The sequence below is a fragment of the Centruroides vittatus genome, unplaced genomic scaffold, assembly GCF_030686945.1.
Source record: "Centruroides vittatus isolate TY-2023 unplaced genomic scaffold, ASM3068694v2 contig_1824, whole genome shotgun sequence".
Taxonomy (NCBI): domain Eukaryota; kingdom Metazoa; phylum Arthropoda; class Arachnida; order Scorpiones; family Buthidae; genus Centruroides; species Centruroides vittatus.
Genome location: NW_027121123.1, coordinates 1,667,330 through 1,685,744, shown reverse-complemented (window position 1 = coordinate 1,685,744; position 18,415 = coordinate 1,667,330). Strand labels below are relative to the sequence as shown.

Here is an 18,415-nt window from a genome sequence, read left to right as displayed (position 1 = left end):
TGTTAAGGAGCATGAATCATTGTCATCTTTAATTGTAGTGCAGAATGAACCAACCTGGAATGCAAATTCAATTTGCAGGAAAAAAAACACACAGATAATGTCTGATAAACACACCAAACAATATGCCAAATTCTTGGGCTATGTAAAGGCTATAATTAAATATTAGAAATTAATTAGACTAAAGGTAGGCAGTTTGCTTCCATTTCATATTAAATTTAATAATTATAAATAATTTTTAATTTAGACATTTCTAAAATTTAATTTGGAATTGGTCATTAAATTTAATACAAGATGACAGCATAACTGCCTACCTCTAGTCAAATTATTTAATTTCTAATATTTATTATAGCCTTTACATAGCCCAAGGATTTGGCAAATCATTTGGCATGTTTATTATATAACAGGCTATGGGTTGTTGCTGTTAATATGTTTGGAAAAATGTGTGATCATAAGTAACACTAAGATGCTAGCAGGACGAGTGTAAAACACGGACTGATGGAGCAAGTGTACAATCTGGAACTTCCCCCCCCTCTCTCTCATTATGCGAAACATCGCTCTTAAACAAGATTCCACTGTATTACTATTATTTGATTTATTAAAATATATACCATATTTTTGTGCAGATAACCCACAGGTTATCTTCAAAAAAGTTCACTTGTAACCAAATAAAGGATACATAATTGTGCAGTTTATCTGCTGAGTTCGCAACTTGCAATTTATGAGCTTTTTCATTATTTACTCTCATTAAAATTTTTCTTAGAAAATGTAAAAAAATCTTTTGCATGCTGCAGACAAAGTTGTTAATTGGGAATCACCAGAGAGACAGACAATACATGTTGCAGTGGTTAAAGTATCTTCATTTAATCAAAGAATTAATACACAAATATATCTTAACATATCTGAAGGATGAACATCCATACATGTCAATAGATCGTAGTCAAAAGAAAGAACAAGGGAAGACAAAGGGCAATAAAATCTTTCGTTCTCATTGGGAAGGTCCCTCTAGTGGACCAAATTGGTTTGCATTGAGAATACTGACAAAAATCACCTGTCATCACAATTTTTTTTTTTTTTTTTAACAAAATCACTAAGGCCACATATAAAGTACATATTGAAACTTCTAGTCTTCTGTTCATTTTTCTGCACACTTACTTACCTCCTGGTCATTTTCTACAGGGCAGAACAAGTTTTAACCCAGTAGGACTATTATAAACTGAAATATAAGAACCTTGAAAGCTGTTAAGTTTCCAATAATTCAAAACACAAAGACTAATCTTATCCTCTTTCCCAGCAAATATTTTAACTAGTTAAACATTTATGGTCTACTTTATAGACCAATATTAGGTTTACACAGGTTACAATATTAGGTTTAGGTTTAATAAAAATTTCTATCATTCCATTTTGAATATTGAAGCATTCTACAATGCTTTCAGAGGAAACAAAATTGATCAGACAAAACTTTAATGATGATCACATAAGAGCATTAGAAATAGAAAGTAACAAGAGAAGGAAGGCTATATCATTCTATATATATAAAAACAAATGTATGTCTGTCCTTCATGCATTACTACACCATTTATCCAATTGCCATGAAACTTCGGGAAGTTGTTTAATACACTCCCACAAAGGTTTGTGGCATATGTGAAGACCACCATTTCCCCCCTTCCAAAAATATCTTTATATATGGATTAAGGCTTTTATGTCCAACAGATGGTGCTAACTCTGACGACCTAAGTTTGCTTTTCTGTGAGGCATTATGCTTTTCTGTGAGAATGGACTAAAGTAGATCATTTTCTATCTATCTATATAAATAAAATATAACGTTCGTTTGTTCTTACCGATTCCTTTGAAATTTTGACACAACGTTGCATTCGAATATGCACGTGTTTTTATATAATATACATGTCGAAATTCCCCCCACTGGGGGAGATGGACAGGATTAAGGCTTACCATGAAAAACTTGGCTTCTATTATACTATTTTAGATGCGTTTTTTCCGTTTTAATAGGTTATGTCAACAGAATATACACTAAAAAGGGATTTTTCAATATTCCCCAGCAGGGAGAGGGACAGGATTAAGGCTTACTGTGAAGAACTTGGCTTCTATTATACTATTTTACATGCGGTTTTTTGCATTTTTAATTGCATTTTAATAGGTTACGTCAACAGAATATACACTAAAAAGGGATTTTTCGATATTTTCTTGCAAGGGAGAGGGACAGGATTAAGGCTTACTGTGAAGAACTCAGCTTTTATTATACTATTTTAGATGTGTTTTTGATTGCATTTTAATAGGGTACGTCAAGAGAATGTACACTAAGAAGGGACTTTTTGAAATTCCCTCACGGGGGAAGTGTTATACATTTATAATAGACACATTTTGAGCCACAACAACGCGTGGTCGGGTCAGCTAGTTATATATAAAGATTAGGTAGCCAGTTAATTAAAACTAAAAATAATAATGAAAACTCTATCCTTTACACTACAACCAAAACTAAAAATAAAAATAAACTAATATACAGTAAAACCTGTCTATGGTGACCACTCACTGTTCCTTCAAAAAGTGGTCTTTTAAACAGGTGGTCATCCAATACAGGTGGTGCTGTAATACCGTATTTCCACACATATTTTGTGCACAGATATGGTTAAAAGCCATATATACTAAGAAATTTTTTCAACAATAGAGCTACATTGGGACTGTATTTTATTCTTATCGGATAACTCAATTAACAGAAATCGTCGTGATTTTATAAGACAGATTTAATACCAGTATTTTAAAGATTAATACAGTATTCACATTTTCTCGATTAAAATGCACACTTTTTTCCCCAAGATAATTAACTCAAATTGGTTCTCTTTGTTTGCTCCTCAGTTACGTGTATTACGTCATCGATATAAAAATGTGTGGTATCTCTCCACCACTTCAGTTTTGGTTTTCGTTAGTTTAATCCAGCATTTCTCAAGTGGGCAATAATGCCCCCTTGTGGGTGGTGAGTAAACCTAGGGGCGCTGGAGGCAGGGTACTGAACGGTGACCAAAGGCAAAAGTTGGGGTCACTGACAGCTGTTCCCTTTCCTCTGTTAAACGGATAAGAGGAAGCATTGCATTTAATGGTTTCCAGATGTTGAGAACAATGTACGGTAAGGGCACAAAGTGTGAGATTCATAGAAAAGTTTTCCTAAGAATATTTCCAATTCTTTCTCACACAAGAGAAAATGAGTTAGGGGGTGTTGGGTATAACTTTATGGAACAAAGGGGGTGGTGGATCGAAAAAGTTTGAGAATCACTGGTTTAATCTTATTTTTAAATATTTAATATTTTCTTAAGTACAATAACAAAATTATTAATTAATAATAAAACAATTTCATTACATCAATGACAATCACGGAATCGAAAAAGGAAGGTTGCCTGTAAAACTGATTTTGTGTTAACGCATTTATTGTTCGCCTGCAAACATTACTTGAATGTTGTTTTTATAAAAATATCGCAGAAATAAGGTAGGTTGATACAGAAACTATTTATTGCACATGCACTGTAAATGAGCTTAAAAAAAAAATAAATTTTATTAAACGATGAGACCAGCTGATTAATTGTATCGTATACAATATTTTATACCCCTAAGACAGGGGTGGCAAACCTTTCTGAGCCTGTGTGCCATATAGTAAGTACACTTAACTTTAAAGATGTTTATGTGTGCCAAAATTCTAGACTTTGAATAACAATATCTAAAGAAATTAAACAAATATGCTTTAATTAGAATAAATGTACAAAAAGCTTAATGAAAAAAGGATGATTGAAAAAGACAGACGATCAATCGAAATCATATGATACATTACATGCCAGATAATTTCTCTATACGTGCCACTTTGGGCACACAAGTCATAGGTTCGCCATCCCTGCCCTAAGGAAAATACTGTCGGTCTAAGGTAAAATAAATTTTATTTTCCCACAGTTAAACTTCATGGCTAATTATCATTGTGATAACCATTTTCGCTTTTTCTGATAACATTAACCCGATCTTCTAACAACACTTTGTGTTTCTTTCGTTTTTCAGACAATTTTGAACAAACTGAAATGAATTTCTTTTGTTGCTAGACTAATTCATTATATTAGGAGGGGAAACGTTGTTGAGATGGGTTCGAACAATAGTTTAGACCAGATATATTTGTGGAAGTGGTCACTTATTACAGTTGTTATATGTTGTTTTGGACCAAAAATCAATGCTCATGGTCACGTTACACAGGTGGTCATTTAATATGGTTAACTTAAATGAAGACTCTATGTATAAACTATTCCATGCCAGAAATTTTTGCCCATTTTGACAGGTGCCTGTCAAATGCAGGTGGTCACATAAGCAGTTTTTACTGTAAGCACAATATTCTGTCAATGCAAACCAAAACCAAAATTAACTCTTTACAAAGTGCTATATAGAGACTCAACTCTGAAATATAACCAAATCAAGACTGACAACAAGTACTTTATCCACACTTTCCAAAATATTATGTTTATGATAAAAACAATCTGTATGTATATTAGAAACAAAATGTTCCATTACTGCCAACCTAAACCAACACTTTACTAAAGTGCTAAAATAGAGACTCAACTTTGACTGCCTGGATAAAATAACCATATCAATCAAGACACAAGTACTTTATCCATACTTTCTGAAATATTATGTTTCAATTGATTTGTTTTAATTTAAATTTAAATTAATTAATTATATTTATTTTAGCTTTAGTTTTGGTATAAAGGCCAATTTTAATTAACTGGCTACCTAGTTTTAATCAAAATCAAACCAATTGAAACATAATATTTCAGAAAGTGTGGATAAAGTACTTGTCCCACTTGATTGATATGGTTACATTTCATCCAAATAGTCAGAGTTGAGTCTCTATTATATTACTTCTATACCACTTCAATGTTAGTTTTGATTTCAAGTGATAGAACATTTTGCTTTTCATATACAGTATATATATAGATATAAATATATAAAAAATATGAATATAAATGGTGAATTATTATCTGCATAATAGCAGTCTTGTTACTCAGAGGAAAATTAAACATGATGGCCCTATATGACAGACTCTTCTAGTCTTATATTATGTATGGCTATCATATAAAATCAATAGGTTGTTTAATTTATATAATTTTTATAAAATTCTCAAATTTTGTTTATATATAAACAGTAAACACCTGAACATTCCAATTTCAAAATTTGTAAAACGTGTCAGAATATTTTGACATTCTAAACAGAATATTAGAAATACTGTATATGTAAATTTAGTGAATAGACCTGATGTTGACCTATAAAATGGCTGAAAATATTTGCTGGAAAAATGGATAAGGTTATTTTTTGTGTTTTAAACTGTGTTCAGTTTCTTTTGTGCATTTTTCTTTCTAGTAATTCCATCCTCTAAATAATGATTCTCTATTTTAGGAACTATCAATATTCTTGGTATATTAGTTTAACATAAAACATCATCAATAAGATTGTATATGAAAAAGAGTGAACAATCAACCTTCAAATCCGTATCACTGAGTGTAATATTATGAATTGAATTTTTTTCTATTTAATTTTTATTTTAGCATTTATCATCACTGTATCATATAAATAAAACAAAGTGAAGCAAAATGATAAAAAAAATAAGCATTTGGTAGTCATTTATATTTTCAATATTTATGCAGTTCAGAAGGCTCCATCTCAAATATCCCAAAGATGTTTGTTTCTTCCATTTCACTTATTTTATAATTATTAAATATATTGAACTGCTAACAGAAGTAAAATCTTTTTCTTAAACTACCTTTTAAGTGTTTATACTATATACTATATTTATTCTAATAAAAAGATCCTCTAATAAATAGTGCAGCTGAGAGATGAAAAAGTTATAAACAGCAACCTTGTAATAGTAAGTGCACTGTCTATTGAAGGAAGATAAGACTTAGTTTAAACTGAAAAATTGCAGTCTATTCAGTGTTGTTACTCTTACCATATGTTGAAATAGGGTGAGTGTTGTGTTGTTGCTCAAATACAGTCAAACCTGTTTTTATGCGCTCTTTTTATGTGCGATTTTTATTTGTGTGATTTTTTTAATGCGAATTTTTAATTTGTGCGGTATAGTTGGCGACTAGTCTCGTGTGATTCGTCATGTCTCACGTTGACTTATTATAGCTAAATAAACTTATTATAGCATAAATGCACTTATTATAGTAATATTATTGCATGAATATAATTTACTTTTTAAGTCAACAAAACACCACCTGGACAAAAATATGTAAAACAGACGATAGACCAGACGATGCAGTCAAGTGCTGACATCTGTTGTCAATAAATTCTATTTCGTACGGTTTTGAGTTATTTTCTATGTGAGACTTTTTTTATGCGGTCCCTGTTGACCGCATAAAAAAAATATTTTTTAATTGTGTCGCGAAAACTATTATTTACAGCCATTCGTGAAGTTTTGTGAGATTTTTTTTAATGCGTTTTTTTTAATGCAGTCCCTATCCCCCGCATAAAAACAGGTTTGACTGTAATAATAAAGTGAAAAAGTTATCAGATTTATTCAATTAATATGTGGTAGTTGACTGCAGCTACCAACCAAGTAGGTAAAAATGATAAATGCATCAAACATAGAACTCCCTTAAGTTTAATTGAGTACACACAGAATTACAGAATTGGCATGATGGATGAACAGTCATTGCTCTAAGTTGCGTGGACACTGTAGGAGCCTTGTGGAGTTGGACACTTCCAAGAGCAAAAGTGTAAAGTTTGGGAGTTGTCTTCTCGTCCCTTAATGTCCTCTGTGCACCATCTGTTTGCCTCTAATGGCACTTTGGCAGTGGTTACCACAAATACTTGCCCTTGAATGATAGTCCTACACAATTTCCAAAAAATAAAAATAATAGTTGGTCTTTAATAGTATATGCACTTTAACAAAGCTATGAACAATGCAATTAGCCAAGCTGAAAAAAGTTATAATGTGTTGCTTAATAGAATAAACATAGTATTTCTGCTGCTCCTAGCATTTTCTGGTTCTATAAACAACCTTCATGGCAATTCGCAGGGAAAAATTTAATAAAACACACAAAATTGTCAAAAACCAACTTTCAGAAATATCAGTTTTCACAAAAAGGTCAATATCAACATGTTCATTTATTTTAACGGAAAGACTTATTCTATTTAAATACACATTCTTCTGTTCATTTTCTGAATTTTTTAAAGCAATACTTCCTTCCACATATAAATCCAAATCATTATTTTTATTATGCCTCATCAGTCATCCTCAGATCTTGATATCATTCCTACTTTACTCATTACACTCATTCATTTCCATGCATTTGATAAACTATCACAATAATTATTAACAACTCTTTTTTTCTCAAATATTCAAAACTTCATGTCATTGCTGCAAAATGACACACTCTCTCTTAACTCTACTACACTCATTCACTCCTCATTTAATTCTAAGGCCAAGACTCCACTAGCATAAAAATAGGTGTAAACAACCCTTCGCCGTAAAAGCTTTTAATCACGTGACCTATTTGCGTTTGCGCTCGGATTGCGGTGGAGGTCCGGCTAGCGAAGCTTTTTATGGCGACGGTACTATTACGGTTGTACACGTGATATATCGATATAAAGAAAATGATTTATTCTACAAGTTTTTTCTGTACTATAATTACAAATGTAGTAAAAACAATATCTTTACTTTCATATATTAACTTTTATTATCGTATTATTAAGATAATATACAGCACTTATAAGCTTAGCTTTTTTATTATACACTCCTTGAAATTGAAGGATTTTCCTTTGGCCGTCCATATCACGTGTTTTAGGCATCCATTATTATAATCGGGATACCTCTTGTCATAGATACATGAATACTTTCGGATGTTTTCAATAAATCTTTCCAGATCTATTCTAGAGTAGCCACGAGAGAACATACACAAAAGCTTGTTTTCCGCCATTTTCGCACCGTGTTGGAATGACCTAGATTTCACCGACTTCTGATTGGTGGATGGTACCATTTTATGGGCGTATTCGCGTCGAAAGTTGAACACTGCTCAACTCGCTTTTACGCTGGTTTTACGACTTGCTCAGGTGTAAAATATCGTGGTCACGTGATTAAAGGCTTTTACAGTGAGGGGTTTTATATCTGTTTTTACGCTAGCGGAGTCTTGGCCTAAGGTCTGAAAATTTTTTCTACGCACCTGGAAACTAAATTGTTTTTAACCCTCAGGCTACAAGGAAAACTTGTGTAGTAAAACCAGTCAAACAGTTGTTCAATCAGCCAATTTTTTTTCAAATGGATAAGGCCAATTTTGGCTGATTTCATGTTTAAATTAACCCACACATTTCTATCATAGTATTCCTTTATCAAGGTCATTGTCATATTATTTGTTATTATCGTTAATGGTTCTCAAGAAAAGGTTTAGGAAGCCCCTTTGCACTTTCTAAACCTTTTCCTGAGAACCCTTTCAATTACCCCAATGTACTCTTAAATACATTAGGGTAACAAGATTTTTAAAATACATCTTTGTGTTAAATGGAGATGTTTTTTTAATATGATCTTAGGTAAAATGTGATTTTCTAAGATTATATAATTTTGATATGTACTATGAATATTCTGATGACAGGTTATAGGAAACTGAAAGTGCTTGAAGAAAAATGGCCAACAAATCAATCGTGATCGAGTAGTCAATTGCTGCATTGTTTTTGGTCGATCATAGATAAGATGACTTGTAATTTTAATGGGAATATTAAATCCATATTTTTCACAGAGAAATCTTTTAACTATTCTCTATGGGTTTGTAATGCTGTTACGTTCAATGAGATAGACAGGAAGAAACAATGTTTGTGCTGATGATTGTTGATAGCCAGGTATGTTGTTATTTTAGAAACTGTTCAGTTGTACAGTAAGCAATTCAATTCAGTGCAAAATAAGTTCACTGAAGAGAAGTAAAACTTATAATTTGTGTGACAAGAAATACAATTTTTTAGTTGTGGTGAAATTTATTTATTTATACCTTAGTGTCTATACCAAAAGAAATAATCTGGAACATTAGTTGCTGTGCAATACATAAATATAACTATGTTTTATAAAATACCGTATATTTCCGCAGATAAGACAAGGTATAAATTTTCGTCAAAGTTTTATAGTTTTAGCATATATCTGTCCTATACCCCCAAACTATCAATGGCCTATGAATTTAGTTTACATCAGCAATCATCTTCTGGATAATAATACTGTATAACATATACGGAATTATGTCCTATTCGTAATTTTTCGAATGAACAAATTTTATTTTCTGCCTTGCTATTGTTGCAAACATTTGCACTTATTCGGGCATTTGGGTAATGACCTTGACTATTCACAAAAATGTCATATGGGCTATTCTATTTTGTGCACATACCCTACTTTCTACTAGTAAATAATTATGGTTTGTCTATTTCTTTTATAATGGTTTTAATTTATATAAATTTCAATCTAATTTTTTTTAATCTGTCCTACAAGACAACCCCAGATTTTGGGAGCCTTTTTTTATGATTCAACTATCGTCTTATCTGCAGAAATATACGGTAATTTTATTAGGGTGAATTATTAAGCTTTCGTGAAGTAAAAATGTAGAGTATATCATCAATGTTTTTGACTGGTAAAAGTCAATCACACCCCACTATAAGTTGGCCAGACCAGTGCTACAAGATTGAAAAATATAAATTCTGTAAAAGTTTAAAGAATAAGTTGATACTAGAGTTTTTTTTTTTCCTGTGTTATGGAAGAGAAAAAGAAAAAATTGAATGTTGGAGATTGTAGTTTCTAAATTGCTTATGGGTGAGTGCAGTTTTTCAATGCTACTTTAGAAGTTACATACAAATTATGCAGAGAATCTATTTAGTTTCAGCAACTTTTTTAAAACCTGCTAATTATATACATTCATGGATTATAGGCACAAAAATATGAAAAGACAAAAGATTACTTTGAAAATGGTTAAAAAAATATTTAAACAGTACAAGTCACTAAAATCTTAACCTAAAATTTAGATACATTTATAATTATCTACTAAAACATTATAAAGTGATAATTTTTATTTCTAATAAGACAGACTAAAGTAGATTCTAACAAATTATACATTTTGTGAATCAATAAAATTATCAGAAATATTTTATTATTTTGCATCTTAAAATGATGTATTCTTTTTGTATAACTATTAAATTGTTTGATTAAGAATATTATAAAGGTAAAAATGAAAAATTACATTGATTAATGTCATATAAATTATTTATCATACAAAGAGGAGTTCTTTTAACAAATAATTGAAAGAAAAAAGATTAAATCTATTGGGTACTTAATTAAGTTTTTATATCAATTGATTATTATTAGTTTTTATATAGTAAATACTACACTTATTTAAACATTTATAACTCATCTCTATTAGAAATTTCTATTTTATTAAACTTTTCTATTATTAACATTAAATATGAATAATACCTAATGAGTTAATACAAAATAATTTGAAAATTACAAGATATTTAAGAGGTTACTTACATATTAAAAAGATACAGAAAATAAAAATGAAAAAGAAAACAAAAAAAAAAACCACTCAAAATTTAAATACAGATTTTAACAAAAATTGTTGAAAAATATAAATTTGACTAATCAAATTTATGCCGTTTATTAATTTTTCATTAAAAATTTGAAAAAAACTCATAACCATCATTATTATTAATGTTAAAAAAATGATTATGTGATGTAAAATGCATTATTTTATATGAAAGTAATACAGCAGTATCTATACATGTTATCTTATCTGAAAAAAGAACTTTGCAGTCTTTATTCAATGAACTAAATTTTGTGATTGAAGATATGAAAAATTTAATTATTAATCCTTTAAATAAACTTTATTTCTTATATTTTATAGCTGTTTAACACAAATATCATTTTTCAATGATCATATTGCAAAAATTTAGAACTTATTAGTGAACCTATTTTAAAAAGTAAGTAAATTATTCATTAATAAGAAAGTTAGTCAACTTTTCAACAGCAATAGAACAATAACTCAAATATACATAATCATGATTTATATATACTTATCAACTGTAAAATCAAATTTTCAGGCATATATACACTCAAACCCAAATTCCTTATAACTCCTGCAATTTTTGTCCAATCCAGATGAAATTTTGGTTATATTTGTTTTATGTTCCGACAGAAAGTATAGGATGATTTATTTTGCAGTAATATTAGTTATAGAATAAACGTTTTATCAATTTCGGACATGACTTTCAAGCTTGATGAGGAAATTTCCCTCAAGTTACATTTTTACATATTTTGGCAAAGGGCACATTTTAAACTTCATTAAATTTAAACGTTAAAAATGATAACTGCACCGGGTCACTTTAAAAAAAAAAAACTTTTCCACAGCAACCACATGACAATCTATTATCCAATCGGAAGTAATGACCTAACAAGCCCATTATTTAGAAAGTGTTACTGTTCATCTAACTAACGTGCAGGTACCAGTTCATATAATTCATCTTTGTTCATCAATTCAATGTGGAATTAGAAACTCACTATTTTGTATAAAAAAAACCCTAGGGGAAAGTGTAAGAATAAAATTGGTCAATTTTGTGTTGCTTTATCCCATTCAAGAAACTGAAACAATATTAAGCTGTCTATTACTTGTCTAAACCTTTTAAAAGACAATAGTGTGTTTACTCAGAATGTATAAAAAAATTTTATAAAGAAAGATTTTAATATTTCTTTTAATATAAAGGTCATCATCTGTTTATGTGTGCATAAGTGAATTCTCTATTACTCCTACTACTATTTTTGTCCACTCCAGGTGAAATTTTGTTTTATTGCTCCTTATGTTCCATGCCCACCAGCCACCAAGTGGTTTTATTTCCTGAACATTGGTAGTTCAGTCGTGGATTGTACTTTGCCAACAAAACAAACAACTTCATGTTACAACAGATAATATAAATTACAGTGGTACCTCGGTATACGTCTGCTTTAGAATACGTCCAATTCAGTATACAACTTAATTCAATTATACATGCCATCTATGAACAAGTAGTACTATCGGTGTACTAGACCAGACTAGACATTTGCGGTGCCACGGTCTATAAATTTCTTCTGATTTTAATTCGTAAGTAAAACTTTTTATTAATCATGAATTGCAAAAAGGCAAACAAAAAGCAACAGAAAACTAAAAAGATGACTAGAATCACAATGGAACTGAAAAAAGAGATTGTTGAGAAATATGAAGGTGGCATGTGTGTTCGAGATTTAACTGTTGCATATCGTATTCTGAGAACGACAATATCGACAATCATGAAAAATAGACATTATTAAATCTGCTAACGTTGCAAAAGGGGTTAATCAATTTCTAAACAGAGTACAACTCCAAAACGAACCTGTTACCGGTGTTCCTTGCGAAAATCGTCTCACGATCGTCTCACTAACATTTTCGAACTTATAAAAGTTCTTCTTCAGGTGAAGATGGAAGAATTTGAAAAAATAGAATAGAAGGTTTCAAATCGAACTGCTTTGTCTAATTCCGTCGTGGTTGACATGCACTGTAGTGTCCGGGTGTTGGTTATCATCTCTGTGCGTCGAAAAGGACTTGCCAGGCCGATGAAATGTTGATCTCCTCTTTTTGGTTGACGTTTTCGAACTTTATATAAGTTTGAAAACGTTAGTGAGACGATTTTCGCAAGGAACACCGGTAACAGGTTCGTTTTGGAGTTGTAGTTTATAAATCCCGGTGTCAGTAGAGAGTAGAACAGTATTCTAAACAGAGATTGGAGACATTAGATCATGTTGAGAAATTGCTTTTGCTTTGGGTAACTGAAAAACAGTGCTGGCGACAGCATATCAGAAGCAATTATTTGTGATTATTACTGTAATAACTTTAAAAATCTATAATAAAATTTATTTTTTTATTAATGTGCTCAAACAGTGTTTCAATTATTTTACAACCCCATTAATATACCATATCAAGAGGAGTTTTCTTTTTACATGAGAACGGATTAATCATTTTTACATTACTTCTTATGGGAAAGGTTGGTTTGGTATATGTCCTATTCAGTATATGTCCAAACATCAGGAACTGATTAAGGTCGTATACCAAGGTTCCACTGTACTTAATCTGTAAAAATATTAGCAAATTTTCTTGAAATATCTACTCTTCTCAATTTCTAGTTAATTATAATTATTAAACAAAATATTGTACTTTTCTTAAAATATTTATGTATGCTACATTTCTTATAAACAGTTGTTAGACATTGAATGAGGCAGAATCTTAGACTTAACTGAGGCTGGTTTATCCTATAGAGAAATAGTGTATACTATTGGCCATAATCCAAGCATATTTCAGCAAACATAGTCACAGTATGTTCTCATAGGTTCCAGCATGTGTTGATAAGAATCAGGAAGACACAGTTTGTTAATTTACGACAATGCAACACTTGGGCGATCTGCCTAAAGCCTTGGTCACACTATGCGATTTCCAGCCGTGCGGGCGACTGCAACTGCAACATCTGTTCCCATTAACTAGTAATCCCCCCTCGGAAACTGGCGTGATTGCAACCGCAACTAGAAACAAAAAGTTTGTTCTACTCACACCGATTGCAAACGCGCATCCAATCAGCCTTTGTGCCACGTCATACGGTGACAACATTGAAAAAACTTCGTCCTCATGGCAGATAGTTAGAGGATTTATACTTTTACAGAATTGAGACTGATTGAGCTTATTCGGGCTCACGAATACCTGTGGGATTTTAATTCTTCATTTTATCGAAGATTTTATCTTTTTGTGTATTCTCGCCAAAATAATTGCCTTTTTTTATTTTATTCATTCCAGAAAAGGAACTGCTTACCATTTTAATAAGAAAAATGGCTAAAATTCTGTAAATACTCTCAAGTAGAACGTAAAATGTCGGTAAACTCACAAAAGTAGACAAAAACAAGCTACTGTAATTTTATTGGTTTATTATAGGGTCACATGTTTCTGAGTTGCAATGTCAACAGACAATGTACGACCATGAGAAGACGTGCGACTCGTACTTGTTGCAGTTGCAGTCGCCTGCGCGGCTGGAAATCGCATAGTGTGACTAAGGCTTAAGGGGTTGCCTTCCAGGAGGTCTTTTTAAGGGAAACTGGCCCCATTTAGGCATTACAGACATGGAGAAAACCCAGAAAACTTCATGTGGCCAGCCTGTTCAAGCACTGTGCGAACCCACAACCGAATTCCCAGTGTTCAGGAACGAAGACCACTTGGCCATTGGTGGGACACAGAACCACAAGTGAAAGGACTGCCATTTGCAACTGTTGTAATCTTCCTTGTAGTAATATACCACAAGAGGGTACCAAGGAGGGAAATAAGAACTTACTTGTCTTTGCCTAACTTTGGTTTGGTTATCACCCCAATCAGATGTATTATGGACCAAACAAAGATAATTGTTAATTAAATTAATATGTCTCAATGTCCTTAATTTATTATAATACAGTGGTGCCTCGTATAACGTATGCTGTGATCAACAGACTTTCCGTTTGGCAGTTACGTGAGGCAATCAACGGACTTTCTGCAATCAAATGCAAATGATTTTTCCACTCTTTTGCCGTTGTCATTGACAATCTACTATTTTTAGATGTTTTCCCCTTCTTGGCTTCCCAGAATAGTTTCTTGATGTAGGTATTTTGGAAAACAGAGTGTTGAAGAAGAGAGAGAAACAGACCACCTTGGACATGTTTTTCAAGAAGCCAGCTGCCAAAAAACAAAAGATGGAACAAGAGGAGTTGACCCCGCAAGCCCCAATAGCCTCTCTTGAATCTGACTCCGATTAAAAAACAATAAAATAGAGACCCACTGCAATGTCTAAAAAGTGTGTCTGTGTGAAGAAAGTGTTCCGGGTGTACTATAGATTACTCCCTATGGAATTTCAGGACTTTGATTATATATTTGAACTCAGGGGACTGAGACGAGTTCAACGGTACCCTATTTTTGGACCGGAGATGAAAAATAAAAAAGTTATCACACTTTTTAAGTTACCATACTTTTTTAATGCTCTCATGCAGACGGCACCGTAGTTGCTAGTATTGCTATCTTGCGGTAAAGTCTGCAAACCGTGACGTCGGACTACAGTCATCTCCCGGAGCGTTAAACACACAATACGAGAGAGTGACGCGACTTCCGATCATCGCGCGATCGCCATTTCGGTTAATGTTACTCATGGCAGCGAACATGGCAGCCCAACTGACCTCTTGTATGGGCGCCACAACACGCCGCCATGTGCTAAACTAGTGATCGATTCACAGTAGTTCTTGAACAAAGTAAAAAAAGGGGGGAAACGTCTACTAAAGGCAATTTTAACGGCAAGCGACAGGACTCCCGATCGCGATAGCGAGGCCGACTTAGCAGAGAGCGACGCGATTCCCTATCATCGCACGATCGCCAGGAAAAAGTATGATAACTTTTTTATTTTTCGTCTCCGGTCCAAAAGTACAGTATTGTTGAACTCATCTCGTTCCCGAGTTCAGATATATACCCAAACACACGAAATTCCATAGGGAGTAATCTATAGTATACCCAGTGTTCCTTCACCTCCTCCTCACAACATTGACTACCCAGCATAATTGGTGACTGCTCCATTTTCATTTTTTTTTATGGTACAGTATGGTTATTTTATGCTGCAGAACGAATTAGTTATTTTAACATGTATTTCTATGGGAAAATGCGTTTCGTATAACGGACTTTTCACTTAACGGACGTGCACCCGAAACGGATTAAGTACATTATATGAGGAACCACTGTATTATTTTCGTCTACTAGTACATATTTTCTATTATCAGGATTTATTAGACTGGTTTTAAGGATTCTCCAACACAGTTTCACAGATCAGATATTTATTTTATTTAATCAAATCAGAAATTTATTTTATTTTATTTGATCAAATAAAATAAATTTCTGATCTGTGAAACTGTGTTGCAGAATCCTTAAAACCAGTCTAATAAGTACTGATAATAGAAAATACATACTAGTAGACAAAAATAATATTATAATTGTTCATTGTTCAAAATATTATCATTGTTTTGATATAAATCAGGAGTTTTATATCAAAAAGTGCTCAAGCAATAAATGGCATTAAATGACATACCACAAGTTGCAAACCATTGGCAGTATGTTACAATATGACTAGTCACTACCCATATGGCAAATAACAGGCTTCTTGAAAGGCTTCTGCAAACTTATTATACACTGTTGCATTTACCATTTATAATGGGATCACGGGAAAAATCATCTTCAACAATGCCAAACTAAGGTCGACCGGAGAGTACAGCAAGGAAAGCCAAACGACGGTTGACAACAGGTACAATGCCACTCAACAAAAGATACAGAGCTAACTGTACATCATTACACACGTGCCCTTCTCCAGATCTTATGGTTCAGCATGTAATAAATGCAACATTATGGTCAGTCAATCATTGAGAGACAAATCTGATTATCCAGTGAGATTTCAGAGATCTTACAACCAGTAGCAGTATTATCATCTGTTCAGCATCATGCTTCCTTATTTCAACAGCATGACAAAGACATTCTTTAGAAGTTTTGTATTCATAATGTTGCCGTCTCACCACAACCCGCACATTCACCAGATCTTTTTGCCATCAAACACTAGTGGGATATGACAGAAGGCAGCTGCAAGCTCCTGTCGAAACACCATCAAATCTCATCGAACCAAAAGTGCGGATACAAGTTATATGGAGTCACTTACCACATGTGCATCAAAGAACCATGCAGTAGCCTTCTTTGTCAAGTACAAACATGCATTGCGACTACAGGAGTAACCGTAGTGCATATAACTACTAAAATTCTTAACTATACAGAAACACTTAAAATATAATAAAAACAATCTTTAATAACTTATAAAAAAAAAAAAGTGAAGTAAAGTTTTAAAATTCGATAAAGACAAACAATTTCTACAAATTTTAAACTCAGAATGTCAAAAATATACTTTTGAGAAAACAATTTATCATTTACATTGTCAAGAAATTCAACGTGATTCCCGAACTCGAAAAAAGACACGCTTTACTTGTGAAAATTAATTATCTTTAAGTTTATTACACTAAAATATTCATCGGCATTTTCCACTTTCCAATCTATTTAACTAAATTATTGAATGGTGTAGATTTTAAACTTTTCGGAATAAATAATAAAAGAAACCGAAACTTGTGAACTTTTAGTTTCGGTTTATCTTAAGCCTAACGACCTCCGAAAATTTAAACAATGGACATGTGATTAACATCTGTTACGTAGTTATATATTTAGCGATAACGATAAACTTACCATTCTTAAATCTTAATTATCTTATTAATGTCGACAAATAAAGAATTTTCCGAATGAATTTTAAAAGCAAAGTAAAAAATTTCGACTTGGTTTCAAACAATCAATAATTCAAATATGTAATCGTTGTCGCCACCTATAAAAATATAAATGTTTTCCTGTAACTTTTTACTCCATTGTTTCGTTTTCTCGATCGTTTCATTTTCGATTTTTATATTACTTTTTTAAAATTTCACGTTTTAAATATTTGTTTTTAAAATTAGTTTGTATATTTTCATTTAATAATTAATAAACGTATTGAATTTACTAAAAAAGTTTTTATTTTAAATTTTGTGTGTAACCGCTCTGGCAGTATGGAAGCGTGTAGCGGCTCAGTCGGAAAGGTCCGAGTTTTTTTGGAATGGCAGTTTTAAATACGATGCCAGAGCCTACTTTTGTTTCAATTTCAACCGCAAGGGTTTGGCAAGTAATTTTATTTTCCTGGTTTCTTCCTCAGGCCGTTATTCAACTTTAATTAAGCTGTTATTCATGACGAAGAATTTTTAAACCAAACTTGACCAGTTAAAAGATGAGAATAAACTATATGCAGGAGCGTTCCGAAAAAGTTAGGACTGGGGATGCATGAACTCAATTTTGTCGACTATCCCAATGCCGAACCATCCGAAAAATTTGCGAGTTAAAAATGCCGAAGCTATGCATCTATATAGTGGTGACATTCAGCGGGTTCGCACAGGTTCGCCCGAACCCGTTGGTAAAATTTTCAGTGTTCAGTAAAATTACGGTGTTAAACACACGTAACATTTCTCAATGGTTTTGTTTCTTTTAAAAAATATATTAAAATATACGTATTATACTCTGTAACACTACTAAACTAGAGCCTTACGCCCCGTTCGCACCGAGCATTTCAATCTCGGTTGTGAGCAAGGTCGGGGACTATGCCTTGGTGCGATCTCTCTCGACCGAAACGTGGTTTAATCACGATCGATTCAAGAGAGTTCTTGAAACTAGATCCAGTCATAAGAGAGATCCCACAATCTCACGCGCGCGAGATAATACAAGATGGCTGTGGAACACGT

The 18,415-nt window shown here is 32.4% G+C and overlaps 1 protein-coding gene across 3 annotated transcripts in view; it reads right to left on the bottom strand.

The window, feature by feature from the left end:
* Nucleotides 1–17,465, bottom strand: part of LOC136969855 (zinc finger protein 271-like) — a 44,570-nt gene extending 27,105 nt beyond the window's left edge. Inside the window, exons 1-2 of one of the 3 annotated variants that reach the window (XR_010879882.1) lie at nt 17,343–17,453; nt 16,795–16,887 (exon numbers count right to left, since the gene is read on the bottom strand). The gene's annotated coding sequence lies outside the window, so the exon portion shown is untranslated. Of the gene's footprint in view, nt 1–16,794; nt 16,888–17,342 lie in introns of those variants that run through there. The other 2 variants (XR_010879881.1, XM_067264144.1) reach the window with 2 other exon arrangements.
* Between the last annotated feature and the right edge of the window lie 950 nt (nt 17,466–18,415).